This window comes from Triturus cristatus, chromosome 6 (genome assembly GCF_964204655.1).
Source record: "Triturus cristatus chromosome 6, aTriCri1.1, whole genome shotgun sequence".
Classification (NCBI taxonomy): Eukaryota; Metazoa; Chordata; class Amphibia; order Caudata; family Salamandridae; genus Triturus; species Triturus cristatus.
Genome location: NC_140589.1, coordinates 1,754,396,121 through 1,754,408,400, shown reverse-complemented (window position 1 = coordinate 1,754,408,400; position 12,280 = coordinate 1,754,396,121).

Genomic DNA, 12,280 nt, shown 5'->3' with positions numbered 1-12,280 from the left:
AGCACTGGGGACGAACTGGTCCCCAATGTTCCTACTGCCCACAGGAATTCGGGGCAGCTGGGAGTGTCAAAACAAATGCAGCCCTCACTCACCGGGCTTCGGGGATACTCCTCTGGGCGTCGGCTTCCTCTTTGCCGGTAACTATGTTGCGGGACTCTCCTTAGTGCATGGGAGCCCTGCTACCTCACCCGCCACCACTGCTGCACGCCATACCGCCGCCTCTTCCTCCCAGGTCTCCGGACTTCACCCGGTCCCCCTCCTGGGACCCGGGTCTTCAATGCTGAGTCCGTGAGGCTCCGAACCTCTCGCTTCCTGTGGACGGCTTCTGAGTCCCGCCCACAGCCAGGTGGACTCTGCCTGACTTCTGGGTCGCCGCGGGCAGTGTGGCGGCCCTCAGTGCTCTTGGTGGTGGCGGCCTCATGCAGGGGGACACAAACCGGTGGGGTGGGCTCCCGCTCCGGTTTAAAAAGTATAAGTACGCAGGGTGGGCTCCTGCTAGAAAAATAAGCAGGAATGCGGGGTGGGCACCTGCCGAAGTTTTCACAATCCGGGGTGGGCACCCGCTCTCCTTTTAAAACTGCAGGCAATGCGGGTGGGCAACCAACAACTAGCGCCGCATGCGGTGTGGGCACCCGCCGTTTTAAATTAACATAAAGCGGGGTAGGCTCCCGCTCATCACCTCAAAGCGGGGTGGGCTCCTGCTCCTCTCGGCACTCGGGAGGGGGAATCCCCACGTTAGTATTCCCTCGAGGTGCGTTGCAGCTCCGTGCTGCAGAGCTCATGCGCTCTCCTCTAGGAAAATAGAGCGCACATGAGGCGCTATGCCCTCAATAGTTCCAGGGCAAAGGCTGGGCAATAAAGAAAAATAGCGCTCACAAGGTGCTAGGAGCCACACCTCCAGCCAGCAGAGTGTCCTTGGTGCTGGGGAGAGCACAGCCCAGCGCAGCCAGGCAGGCCAGCATGCAGGGACCCCCAGGAGACAGCAGCTGGGTCCCGTAGCGGTTCCTTCTGGCAGAGTGTCCCCCCAATGTAAGAACAAGCACAACAACCCTCATACTACTTCCCTCCTTTGTCTGCAGTGTAGGGCTTGGGGAACCAGATGCAACTGGTTCAGAGGGGAATTGGAGCACTTTGATTAGAAGGCTCCTCTTCCCCTTTGTCAGGTGGGGGCTCGTCATCAGACACACCACAGGGGCGTGGAACCAGCATTCACTAGGGCAGACACACTCCTATTCAGGGACCAGGGACCTCACCTCCCACTACTCAGAATGCAGATGTCTGTATTCCGCCTAGCGCTGACTAGACCTGGGCTAAATTTCCGTTCCGCTCGCGAAAATTGCGATAATTTGACATTTTCACGTTCCGCGGAGAGCGCGAAAATGTCCAAATTTCCGCATTCCGCAGCTTAGCGATAATTTGTTTCTTGCTCGCGCTGTAAAATAATACATTCTCGCGCGCGTGCGATCGCCTTACCTGAATCCCCGCGTTCGCCGACAAGTTTTCCCGATCCGGTCGCGTTCTCCACAAGATGTTGGATTGTTGGTAGCCATTTGCGCTGTCTCGCGACAGTTCGCGCCCGCAGTAATGTCATTGGTCGCGCGATCACGTCTTTCTTCTCGCGATCATGCACCGCGAGAAGAGTGAAAACAAGATGGCCGCGCCCGCAAGCAACCGCATGGGTAAGTTGGCGAGCCGCAACCATGCAGAAAATACCGCGAACGGGCGGGAAAAAAACTTCTGCATCTTCGCGATATTTCCGCGTGTTTGCGGAGATTTGTAACATTTTCGCGATAATTTGCGAAAGTCACTTTCGCAAACTCCGCCCACCCCTAGCGCTGACTGGAGCCACCCACGCCTCACCAGCCCCTGTCATTCAAAAGCCAGACTTGCAATTCACATCAGGCAGGTAGACACATAGCACACAGAATTGCCAACTTCTAAAAATGGCATTTCTAAAACAACCACAATAAATCTGCGCACACCATTTCACAGCATTTATTAATACCATTCCACACATACCTGACTTGACCACGCTGCGCCTCTCATATCAGGATTTACCCTTGACACACATTCATCAGGGAATCCCCCATGCATTCCAATGGGAGGGCAGGCCAATCTCACTACATGTAACCCAGAGCACACATACTTTACACTGGACAGCAGTGATAAAGTGCCTAGAGGCCTAAACCACCAACAGGGAAAAGGCTAGGAGACAGGCAAAGGGTTTAGGGGTGAACCTGCAAAAAGGGCAAAGTCCAACAGACTCCATATTAATTTCAGACCATGCTCCTGTCATGCTCGATTTAGATCTGCTTCCACCCATTCAGGGTCTTAGGAGATGGAGATTTAATAACTCTCTTCTTTTCGATCCCAATTTGACTCAAGAATTTGGTAACACATTTTTTATAGATAATGAAACCCCGGGTAGTTCTCCTCAGATTGTTTGGGACGCCTTTAAAGCTGCTTCTAGAGACTTCCTTATTTCTTCTGTTGCTCATAAAAAGAAATCTTCATTGAAAAAATGTGTGTATTAAACAATTAGAACATTCTTTTTATTCTACAAATTTTACCTTTTATCTTGAGGAATTAATGCTAAATTTACTTTTAATACACTTTCCACAGAAATTGCTAATTCATGTTTACTTTAATCTAGTGCTAAATATTATGCCGGTCAGAATGGAGCAAGGAAGCTTTTCGCTAATCACCTTGGGCCCGATTCACAGAACTAACTTAAGACAAAATCCTAAACTTACTACCATTTTGGTATTCACAGAAGGAACTTACTCATTTTGGTATTCACAGAAGGCACTTACTCATTTCGGTATGCACAGAAGTTAGGAGTCCTAACTTTAGGACTCTTAAATGCCTTTTGTGAATACCAAAAGTCTTAAAATTAGGATTTTTCTCAGTTTAGTAGTAGTATAGTTAGGACTCCTAACTTTAGGACTCCTAAATGCCTTCTGTGAATACCGAAAGTCTTAAAATTAGGATTTTTCTCAATTTAGTAGTAGTAACGTTAGGACTCCTAACTTTAGGACTCCTAAACTGAGAAAAATCCTAATTTTAAGACTTTCGGTATTCACAGAAGGCATTTAGGAGTCCTAAAGTTAGGACTCCTAACTTCTGTGAATACCGAAGTGAGTAAGTGTCTTCTGTGAATACCAAAATGAGTAAGTGCCTTCTGTGAATATCAAAATGGTAGTAAGTTTAGGATTTTGTCTTAAATTAGTTCTGTGAATCGGGCCCCTTAAGATTAAAAAAGAACAAACTAGGATTGATTCCCTTCTAATTTCTAGTAATCAAGTTGCTTATAAAAATTAAGATATACTTTCAGAATTTACTCATTTTTTAGGCTCTTTATACTCTCTTTCTAATCAGGATGATATTCTTCAATATTTAGGTGCCGATCACGATCCGGTAAAAAAATTCCCCGTGCGACTCGTATCCGGTCTTTTTACCGTACGAATCGTACAAGTGCCGTACGAACTGGCAATCACGATTCGCATGGGAACAAGACCATACGAATCGCATTGGGAATAATTCCCCACACGTCCTCGGGTCGGAAAAAGTGTCCTCATACGATTTACCGTACAAACGTGAAAAGCGAAGTCCGACCGGGGAATCACGATCCGTCCCGGGCGTCCGAATGTACAACCGTATGGTTAAAAGACCGTCCGCACCGAACTCCTATAACAACAATGGAGACGTCCAAACAGGTGCCCGGTACGTGCCGTACCCCCCCAGCCCCCGCATGTACGCGCCGTACCCCCCCCCAGCCCCCGCATGTACGCGCCGTACCCCCCCCAGCCCCCGCATGTACGCGCCGTACCCCCGCCAGCACCCGCATGTACGCACCGTACCCCCCCAGCCCCCGCATGTACGTGCCGTACCCCCCCCCAGCCCCCGCATGTACGTGTCGAACCGCCCGTGTATGTACACCCGAGTACGTGTCGAACCCCCCCATGTATGTACACCCGAGTACGTGTCGAACCCCCGTGTATGTACACCCGAGTACGTGTCGAACCCCCCCGTGTATGTACACCCGAGTACGTGTCGAACCCCCCCGTGTATGTACACCCGAGTACGTGTCGAACCCCCCCGTGTATGTACACCCGAGTACGTTCGAGTCGTACCCCCACCCGTGTACGCTGGGGGTACGCACCGTACATACACGGGTGGGGGTACGACTCGAACGTACTCGGGTGTACATACACGGGGGGGTTCGACACGTACTCGGGTGTACATACACGGGTGGGGGTACGACTCGAACGTACTCGGGTGTACATACACGGGTGGGGGTACGACTCGAACGTACTTGGGTGTACATACACGGGGGGTTCGACACGTACTCAGGTGTACATACACGGGTGGGGGTACGACTCGAACGTACTCGGGTGTACATACACGGGGGTTCGACACGTACTCGGGTGTACATACACGGGGGGCTCGACACGTACATGCGGGGGCTGGGGGGTACGGCGCGTACATGCGGGGGCTGGGGGGGGTAAGGCGCGTACATGCGGGGGCAAGAGGGGGTACGGCGCGTACATGCGGGGGCTGGGGGGGGTACGGCGCGTACATGCGGGGGCTGGGGGGGGTACGGCGCGTACATGCGGGGGCGGGGGGGGGTACGGCACGTACATGCGGGGGCAGGGGGGGGTACGGCGCGTACATGCGGGGGCTGGGGGGGTACGGCGCGTACATGCAGGGGCTGGGGGGTACGGCGCGTACATGCGGGGGCAGGGGGGGTACAGCGCATACATGCGGGGGCTGGGGGGGGGTACGGCGCTTACCGGGCCACCTACTCTGGTCGTTTCGCGCCGTACTTCGCATTTGCGGCACTTTTTGGGTGCCGTGAAAATATTGCCGTCCGGACTGCTGTCGGTTCGAATCGTAATTCCTGGGTCGTGAAACGCTGCCTAGAAGCGTCCCGACGTCACGTCGCAGCATTCCCGGATCACATTCGTATGCATATTTTCGTCGGTCGGTGTTTTTTACGATTCGTACGGAAATGGTGTTTCCGTGCGAATCGTGATTCCATGTTTGTAATGTTTTACAACCGGGTACGAGTCGGACGGAGAATACGCTCCGACCGACGGTTCGTACCCGGTTTTTACCGGATCGTAATCGGCACTATCACTCCTCTCGCTTCTCTTAATGTAGATTTTTCCTCTCTTGATGCGGAAATCTAGATTCATGATATTCTTACCACTATAAATGCAATTAAAAGAAAGAGGGAAAGCTCCTGATCCTAATGTGTTCACTGTAGAGTTGCATGCCCATTTCCCCAAAATTCTTATTCCTAAATTACATCAATTGTTTCTTTATTTTATATCTTCCTAAAAATCAGATGGGTCTTTTCATGATGCTTTAATATGTCTCCTTCCCAAAGATAACAAAGACCATACATTGTGCAAAAACTATATTTCTTTAATTAATTTAGATTATACGATATTTGCAAAAATACTTGCACTCCGTTTAGATAGTTTTTTGTCCCAATTGATGGGGAAGGAACAATATGGTTTCATCAAAGGTAGACATTTTTCAAATAATACTAGATTATTTTTTAATGTACTAATTAAATCAAATGTATATAAACACTTGTTAGCAGCTGTTTCTTTAGATGCGGAAAAGGCTTTTGATCGTGTTAGCTGGTCTTTTATTTTTTCCTTCGTTTGGTTTTGGTTCCAAATTTATTAATTATATTTCTTTTCTAACTCTTCTCAGAAATCTTCTATTTTAGCTAATGGATATTTTTCTCCATCATTCTCCCTTTATAGGTGTGTCAGACAAGGCTGCCCCCTATCTCCCTTAATATTTATTCTTAAATTGATACATGTATAGTGCACTACTCACCCGCAAGGGTCTCAAGGCGCTTGTACGAATACCGCTGTGGAACCCATCCTGGCGTTCCCTGTGAGGCGTCCACTCCTGGGCACCCCCAAGGTGGAGGGCAGGCATCCTTAGCGTTGTGGGGGCCGTTGTGGAGATTAAGCAAGCTATTGCCCAGAGTTGCAGAGTGGGACTCCATGATTGGAATGGCACCGAGGTGAGAATTATCAGGTCCGTGGAATTTTTGAACCCAAGACCCGCCGAGACGGGGAATTGAACCCTGGTCCAGGGTTAGATCTCTGCATCAGGGTCTGCTGCTCTAATCATTGAGCCACACTTCTCCACTTGAGCCGCACTTCTCCACCCTTCTTACCCTAGAACCTTTTATTAATAAAAATTCATATCAACTCACATATTAAAGGTTTATCTATTGGGACACAGTTAAAACTCTCCGTTTATGCTGATTACATTTTGCTCTTTTTTCACAGACTTCTTTACCAGCTTTTATAACATAGGTAGAGAAACTTGCTTTTGTTTCCGGCTATAAATTAAATGCTGATAAATGTGAATTTCTCCCCATAAATAATGTATGTTTTCATACAGATATTACAGCTTCTTCTTTCCAGTGGAATTCAGATAAAATCAAATATCTTCTATTAGTGAGACTGTCACCTTAAATCTGAAAGAATTACAATCAGTATTACTTTTATTCACATCTCGTTGGCATCCCTTATTCTTATCTCGGTGTGGCTGTTCAGATAATATAAAAATTATGATAGTTCCTATAATCTTGTTTTATCTATCTAATGTTCCTATACGTTTTCTACTTCTCATTATAAAAAAAATCTATAATATTTTGTCCTAGTTTTTATGGAAAAACAAGAATGCTAGAATGCCTATACTTAAACTCTAAAGACCCAAACACATGGCAGGTGTTAACATTCCAGATTTTCATTCTTATCATACAGCTTTCTTTCTTAAACAATTTTGTTTTGTGCTATTTGACAATGATTCTGAAATTTATCCTTTGTGGGTAGATCTTGAAAAATCCTTTTTTCATCCATCTCTTTTGAGGCATATCTCTCCTTTACTCACTATTATCTCTTCCTATTTTTAAAAATGATTGTGACCCGGCCCGATCCGGTCCCAGATGCCTACATTTACTGCACTCCTTTGAACGGGTCTCAGGCCTACGCCTGAACTCGGCTAAGTCACCCTTAGTCCCCCACATCTCTCACGGGAATGCTTTGACTGGCAATCCACCATCCCCATTAGAAGGAAATCCTTTACATACTTAGGTATATGGATTACCCTACTCCCTGACCTTGCCTGGGCACTTACTGTGACTCCCCTAATCACAAAAACTAAACAAGACTTGCAGAAATGGAAATAATCCACTAGGGAGGATAGCATTATTTAAAATGATGATCCTCCCTCGAATCCACTACATCATTTAGAACACCCCGCTCCACTTTCCACAAACCTGTTTCAGAGGAATAGATAGCCTTATCACAAGGCTCCTCTGGAATGGCCTACTGCCGCGTCTGGCACTCTCGTACTGCCAGATCCCACCCTTTGATAGAGGAATGGGTCTAACAAACCTATACCTCTACTATCTTGCAACCCGTATCCTGGTATTACACAATTGGTTTAATGGGGGGTGGTCTGACCCTGCGTACAGGACCAAACTTAAGGACTTCGGTCTCTCACAAATTCAAGCCATGATGTATGGATCGCCCATTCCCCAAGATCTCCCCGCGGTGACACGGGCAATCCTGTTAGCATGGAAAACCTCCCTACGGCACACTCAACGGAAAGGCAAATTGACACAGCAAACACTCTTATGTCAAGGCACATGGTTGCGGGAGGTGGGAGGCCTAGTAGGATTTAGGAGTTGGGATCTCATCAGTATCTCACAGCTTGGAGACGTGTGGGTCAGCCACCATATCTGCTCATTTGCAGATCTGCAACTCAGACACTCCTTTCACCAGTCCCAGTTTTACAGGTACTTGCAACTCCGCCATGCCCTGGAAATACATATACAAGCTGGCACATCCCTGCCAGAACACAGCCCCCTTGAAGCTCAGATCACGATGGGTAACCTTGGGAGAGGAGGAGTCTCACGTATATACCGCTCCCTAACAAACAATGGTCCTACTTCCCTCGACCCGTTGAGAGCCAAATGGGAGGTTTGGTTGGGTCCTCTGTAGGAGGAGGATTGGAGAGATGTTCAGATGGCCCGAGGACCATCACAGCCTCAGCTATGCTTCGCCTGGTTCAGCTCTACTATCTCCATGCCTCCTACCTCACCCCAGTCCGCTTACACAGGGCAGGCCTCATTTCGAGCCCAACATGTACAAGATGGGGGGGCGAGCATGCAGATTTCTTCCACATGGTGTGGTCCTGCCCACTTATTATCTCATACTGGAATACCCTAAAAACTGAACTCACAGGGGTGCTGGGGTGGGAAGTCCCACACAACCCACTAAATATATTACCGGGTGTCACAGATGGGTTAGACAGATTGAGAGCAGACAAGACGTTCCTTGGGACCGCCCTTGTAGTAGCCAAATGCGACATAGCAGTGGCATGGAAGAATCCCTCTCCACCCACAATACCTAAATGGCGCTGAGGGGTGGACTGGTGTGCCACACAGGAACTCCCTCTATACGAGCCCAGGGGCTGCCTGGCCAAGCATCGCAAGGTATGGGGTAAATCGCTGGGTGTGTTGAACTAATTGTCTCCCTTGTCTCTCCAAAGATCATTCCAGGGGCCTCTGAGGTTTGAGATTTAACAATGTATAACGTCACAAGAGTGTTTGCTTACAGGATGTCACATGTTGTGGTTACTGATGCTCATGCTGTACCATTTGTATTATGTTTTCACCATTGTCTGTTGCAAAATCAATAAAATCGACTATCAAACGAAAAATAATTGTAAGGTTCTCCAGCCTATATTCTTTTCTCATCAAAGCACTCATATTTTGGAGGATCTCTGACATATTATCGACAGACACATTATCGAACTACACAAATATCGCATCAAATATATCGACATCAAAAATATCGACATTGTATACTTATTTAAAAAACTACACTAATATCGACACTACAATATCGTAATACAATTATATCGATCAGACAAATATCGCACACATAAATATCGCAATACTAAATATCGACATGAGTTAATAAATATGACACATGTCACAAATATCGATAACCAAAATATAGACATCAATAATATCGTTTTTTTAAAATATATCGACAATTCTAATACTAATAAAACCAATACTTTCAACAACATAAACACAATATTTTCCCAAAACATACATTTTCAAATGAGATTCTACTTAAACATAAACATAACATTTATAGCGATCTCAATATTAAACAACATAATAAAAAAACACTGAAATAATTATCACATTGGCATTTCGAACACATTTAAATAAAATTAGTACACATTATAAACAATCTTTTTATATATAATGATTTAAAACTCTCCTCCTTTAAAACTAAATATACTCTTACTTAGCATTTTCCATAAAAGGAAACCAATTAACTAAAAAAAATTCAAACCATCCAATAGAAAGGCCACATACAGAAAACAACCAATAACATTCAAGAAACAATTTGAAACCACTATATAAACCAATTAAAACAAGTCTTCTACTGTGCCTTAAACCAAAGCATTGAACGAAGAAGAAACTCTACTAAACAGAAGAAACCTACATCCTACTACTATTCTAAAAACGTAAGTAAATATTCTTTTCTAACTAAACTGCCAAATTAAACTAAAACACTAATTTATCTTTACTCAAATAAATAACTAAATTATATATTCCATCTCTTTATGTTTCCACTACAGATATTACTCCAAACAGCTAAAGAAAATATTGAAGATTGCCAGAAAAGACTCACTAAAAAGTAAGTATACTATCAAAATACTTTATAAAATATTAATTAAATCCTACTCAAACCCCAAAACATCCTAAACCCCTAAACAAATCCATGTTCTCTTTATTAAATTTTTAAAAACCTGTATAAATTAACACCTATAGTCTATACCACTGGGCATGAGGGTAGGCTCTGTTTGCTTAGGGAGAGGTTAGGCTACTGCATCTTATTTATTAGGGAGGAGGGGCACATAGTAAGAGGGGTAGGGGACGGGGGTACATTGACATGTGGTGGGGGAGGGGGGGGGTAGAGAACTGGGTGGGAAGGTTGTTCATTCTCTTGAATAATTGGTCTTGATGATAAATGTGTGGTACTTCCGGGACAGGTGAAGGCGGGGGAATGTTTTTTGAGTTGTTGATTTGTAAAACAATAAAATACGTTTCAACAAAAAAAATATAGTCTATACCAAACAGCAATACCACCCCACTTAAAAAACTAAACCAACCACAACAATATATTTTCTTTAACTTTCAGAGACTACATCAACTAAACATCATTTTGTCTACAAACAACATCTTCATTCAAATACAAACAAAAACACTTGGTAAGTATATATAAAAATAATGCTTTTTTGCTATTTTCATAAAAATATATAAAGTTCTATTGCATATATTTTAATATACATTTTTTCCAGATTTCTAACACATCACGATGACAGAAGAAGCACAATTTATAACTTCGCAGAAAGGAAAATTCCTATTGTGTTACATGGGTTACACATACACCCAAGAAAAGCAGACGGACCGAAAAGTGAACTGGAAGTGTACTAAATATTATTCTAACAAATACTACGGACGAGCAACAACAAGAGAAACAACTGTACTATATACAAGAGAGCATAACCATCCACCCAATCTCTCTGAAATAGAAGTCAGATCAACCCTTGAAAATATCAAAGAATTAAGCACTGGTTCTCAAATTGCTACAAGTGTAATCCTAAAAGAACTATTACCTAGAGTGCCCAAAGAAGCAAGAGGCCAATTACCATCAATTGCTTCTATAAAAAGAACTATTGCTAGGACCAAAAAAGCAACCACGACAACTATACCATCCCCTAAAACTTTTCAAGAGATCATCATTCCACCAGAATTAAGTATCACCCACAATAATGAACCTTTTATTTTTTTTGATAACAAAAGCACAGAAAAAAGAATCATAATGTTTGCTACTGCAAACAATATAACTAAACTGCAACAATGCCAAACATGGATGATGGATGGCACCTTTACAATATGCCCAAAACCATTCTACCAGCTTTACACAATACACGGTCAATATCACAACACTTCCATACCTTTAATTTATGCACTATTACCTAACAAACAAAACACAACATATAATGAAATGCTAGGAAAACTAAAACAAGAATCAAATGATTTTTACCCTCAAAGAATTATCATAGACTTTGAGCAAGCCATGATAAATTCCATTCTCAAACTGTACCCCCATACAGCTATCCAAGGATGTTACTTCCATCTAAACCAATGTATATGGAGACATTTACAAAAATCTTCACTAAGTGTAGAATATGCCACTAACATAAGTTTTGCACATCAAATAAAACTTCTAACAGCCCTAGCTTATGTACCAACTACAGATGTTGCAGAACATTACAATCTTTTATTAGAAAGTCCATTCTACAAACAAAATGAAGTAAAGTTATCTCCCCTCTTAGATTATTTTGAGGATACCTTGGTGGGGAGACTACACAGATCAGGCCATAGACGTCAGCCCAAGTTCCAAATACCTTGGTGGAATGTATATGTAAGTACACTCAACCAACAAGCCAAAACTAACAACGCCGTCGAAGGCTGGCATAATGCATTCCTAACTTCTACTGGGAGAACAACTCCAACACTACAAAAACTCCTAATTGCCATACAAAAGGAACAAAGTTTCCAAGAATTAAGAATGCAACAATCTGTCCTACAATTAAAACCAAAACAGTCTAGACAAACTACTCAAATGTATAATTACCTACAACAACAGGTACAGCTATACCCATCCACAAGAGGACTTGAGTACTTAAATATAATAGCTCAAACTCTCTTCTAAACCCTTTCCTAAATATTAACCCACAATTCTACTAAAACAACTATCACAACATAAATAAACCACTTTATGATATCACATATTTAATTATGTGGTCTAAAATATATAAATCAATTATATGGACATATATTTAGACAACATAATTAAACAAACCAAGTACACAACAACAATATTAAACATATAAGGTTTGGCCACCAACAATAAAAATATTTAAATGAACTTACCTGTGTAGTTGCTCCAATGGGATAATAACATTCCTTCCAAATAAATCCAGGTAGTTCAAAATCCATAGGTATCCAAAAAAAAATCCCAATAAAATGTAAAAATACAACTGTTTATCGAAAACAACGTCTACGGAAAAAAATGACTATCCATTAACCATAAAAATCCCGAAAAATATTAAAAAGGTAAATAACCGCTCCTGGAAACCCGAACAA